This window comes from Delphinus delphis, chromosome 11, assembly GCF_949987515.2.
Source record: "Delphinus delphis chromosome 11, mDelDel1.2, whole genome shotgun sequence".
NCBI lineage: Eukaryota > Metazoa > Chordata > Mammalia > Artiodactyla > Delphinidae > Delphinus > Delphinus delphis.
The window spans coordinates 36,577,625-36,581,705 of record NC_082693.1 but is presented as its reverse complement, the minus strand read 5'-3'; positions in this window follow the sequence as shown (position 1 = coordinate 36,581,705).

Sequence of the window (4,081 nt, the reverse complement as noted above, 5' to 3'; positions counted from 1 at the left end):
TTCTTTTGTGCCTTTTTTTCCCCCAGTTGAGATGAAGCAATTTGATTTGCTAGATTTACAACTTCGGCAGTCTAAGCTCTGTTGAATTTAGAAGACCTGTTTGGAGAAAGTGTTGACTTTGTAAAAATTATGTTCTTCCATAACATCTTCTACTTATCAGAGATGGTATATTGATTGTGCCAATTGGAGAATTGCTTTTAAGTAGTGACCCTCCCTTCCCTGTGGCTACGGTAGAATCATGACATTTGCTTCAGTGGCTTTCAGATTGTTGCTCATCTGACTAATCACTAATGAAATTCTTCTCGCATTTTAGAAATCTCCAAAGGCTTTACAGTGAATAAAGTGTTAATTTGGTGACCATTTGGTGGCCATTAACCATGTTGCAAAATTCTAGATATTAAAACCGGTGTTTTGGAAAAAGGAGAGGAATTAAATAATGGAGTCTTGGTTAGGCTTTCAGGGACTAGAGATTGGTTTTTTTTTTAGTACTATTTTTATTAAAGGTAAGTTTAAAATGTTCTAGCCTTATCATTTTATTTGGCATCTTGGAAGAAAAAATGGATTATTTCCATGATAAACTGTTTCATTCCAGTAACAGTTTTCAATAGATACCAAATGATTGGAAGGCACTTCAGATAAGATCTTATGGCACAAAGATGGATCTGTGCCTCAGTGAGACAGACTGACCCTTGTTCTAGCTAAATAGTGAAAGCAATACTCTTTAGGACTGTGCTTTTCTGAAGTAAAGATTATCTGTTTCTCAATTTTATGTGTATAATACTTTCCTGGTGCTAGCTTTGATAGGCGAATTTTGAAATATTGGCCCCAGTAATGATTGTGCTAGTTCATAATCTTTATTAGGTTATGAGTATAATCCCAAAAGTGGTAGAAATATTTCCAAGCAGTTTCTGATCTTTATTCTGCATTTCTGGGCATTTGTAATATGGTATTCTACTGATTTATATATATTTTTAATTAAAGTTTGTGTTTAGGTTATGATGGGGAAAGAGTTTTGGAAGTATATTTCTTCTAATAAAATATTAAGACAGTGTTTTAAATATCAGTGCACACCTCATCCGCTTCAGTTTTGAACTCTAGAAACAATTGTGTGAATTTTTAATCTATTTTGGGTTAAAGCTGGTTCACATTTAGAAAATTTTGTAGCAAATTGCCTAAATTGATTAATCACACAACATATTTTTCCGACATTTTCTTTCAGTGACATTTGGGAGTTGGATGACAGTTTAAAATTTGCTTTATACCGTTTAGCTTGTGCAAACATGTTTAAAAGTTTTGAAGAAAAATAGGTGGTGTGGTCAAGAGTTAAAAGTCTCGCATCTTTGGTAGCAGTGCTAAGAATTAATTCCACCTTTCTCGAATAACAACAGTGTACTACTCTGTATCTGGTTGGGGTACTGGTTGGCCTGCAATTGAAATAGCTAATGAAGAATATTACTGGACTAGAATCAACTTTGAAATATTTAAGAATGTATTAGAAAGTGCATGCTTTATGTTAAAAAAATACATTGCTTTTTAACATTTCCCATTCTTGCTTTTATCAGAAATTTACATTAATTTTGCATGTGCACAAACTTAAAAACATTTTGTGGGGTTACAGATTCCTCTTGTTATTTATGAAGATTCAGTATTAACTTTTGAAACCTTGGTCTCTTTAACTTCCTAGTCACATTGACTGATGTTTTAGGCTATAGTGACGCCTAGAATTTTGAGACTAAAATTAGTTATTTTAACATTCCAAAATTTTTGATTTTTCTCCTCTGGTAATTATATTTTTTCCATCATTTTCCTTTAAATGGCCACAGTGTGTACTGCTTGAACGTTCCATCCAAAAGATGTAGCTTCACGAGCACAGTGCTTGCTCCATGGTCCGTGAGACGTTGTTTGTAGTATGAGGATGGAGTGCTGTCTACTGAAACAATACTCTTATTAAACAGATATGTAGTATGTAATATTTTCTAATAAATTCTTTTGATAAACAAAGTAGTGTCTTTAACATTTTATTATTAAGATTCCTGGGAAATGGTGACTTTCACCACATAAGCTCTTTCCAAACATGTGTTGCAGTATTTCTTGGATTTGTACCAAAGTAGTTAGGCTTAGCATCGTAGTTAACGTAAATGTCCAAGTTGTAAAGCAAGGGGAGTTAGCTGTAAGCATGTATTTTAGTAGCATTTTTTCCTAACTACATATCATTGTAGGAAATTAGAAAAGCTTATTTAGTAAATTAAAAAATCTGTAAAAGAAGGAAGAAACCTAAAAACAAAAGGAGAAAAATAGCCTGTAATCCTACCACTTAAAGGTAACAACTGTTAACACTGATCAAACTGCACGTAACTGTGTTGTAACATCTTTTTCACTTAATGTATTGAGAAGTTTCCATTTTAATAAAAATTCTGCAGCATGACTTTTAATAGCTATAATAGTATTCTGTTACACGGATATACCATTACTTAAAACAGTCCTCCACTATTGGATATTAAGCTATTTTTACTAATATAAATAATAAAATTAGCAAAATATAAATTGTACTAATTAAATGACTGATGTAAACATCTTTATACATAAATTGTACCCGTTTCAGATTATTTTCTGGGAATTGATTCCTGTAAGTAGAATATCTTGATCAGTTTTTATTTCCCCCTAAAATTTAAGATGTAATTATTTACATACACTTGAAGTGTAATTTTTTAAATTGAGTTTAAAACTGAATATATTTAGTTTAAAACTCCATTGTTTTCCTAAGCTGATTTGTCTCTACAAAGAGAACCATCAGAAAGTTATTTTTCCCAAACGCTTCAATGCATTTATAAGATGCTTTTTAAGGCTCCCGGAAAATAGTTTTCACAGATCTTTTTCCCCAGCACATGAATTATATCCTGTAAACTTGTGCATTTCTAGTTCCCTTAATAACCTGAAGGTATAGTCATGTCCATGTTCTATTTTATAGGGGCTATATCCATCTGTTGATGGACATTTTAAGTTATGTACAAGTTTTGGTTACTAGAAACAATGTTTTAACACCCTGTGTGACTTACCTCTGCCAATCTTTTTGTATACAAGGTTACATTGAATTTCAGGATATACACATTTTTCATTTGGATAGATGTTGCCAAGTTGCTCTCTGAAAAGTGTCCTAATTTATAGTCCCTCCACAGTGTCTGAGCTTATAGTTTACTCTTAGTTCCAACTTCGATATTGTGACAGCATTTAAGATTGCTCGCTTTGAGGGTCTTAATGAACATTCATTTTATCAAACAGTACACACCTACTGTGTGTCAGGAATTCTTGGATTCTTCACATATTACCGGGTTTAATCATACCACAGTTTTCTAAAAGAATGGTACAATAATAGCCTATGAAGCTTGTACTATGTGATAGGCATTCTGTCAGACATATTTACCTTATCTATAAAACTAATTCTAGTAATACCTTTGTTCTACTGATGAGAAAATTGAGATGCATAAAGCTTTAACTGAGTTACCTAGTTACACAGCTACTTAGTGATAGAGCCAGGATTCAGACCTAGGATCGGTAGACGCCAAAGTCTGCTTGACTTGGGGTGTTGAGCTCACAGATGTAAACCAACATACCACATGTGGGAGTAATGGCTGAAATAAAAAAGTATAGTGGGAGCACAGAACTGACTTTGCTTGGGGGAATAAGGTGCGAAGAAGGGTGATAAAACCAAAAAACCTTTAAAGGGAGTGACTGCTTTCAAAATCAGGATAGTGGTCACTGATATGGGGGACGGAGGAGGCTGTGACTGAGAGCGGGCAAAGGCCTGGGAAGGAGGGGGACTACCAAGGTCTACTTCTTGACCTGGTCAGTTGTTATATAATAAACTACTCTTTATGCACTTTGTTATATGTGGTGGTATATTTCACAGTAAAAAAATTTGTAAAAAAAATCCAGAGGCCAGCAATTAACTCAAAGCCGTTGTTTAGATTTTTGGTAGACAAATCTACCATTCTTCATCCCTTCCCTTCTTTCAATCTAGTCTCAGTGGGAAAAAGAAATCCATGAATTTGGGGAGAAAAAATAATTCCCCACTGAAACAATA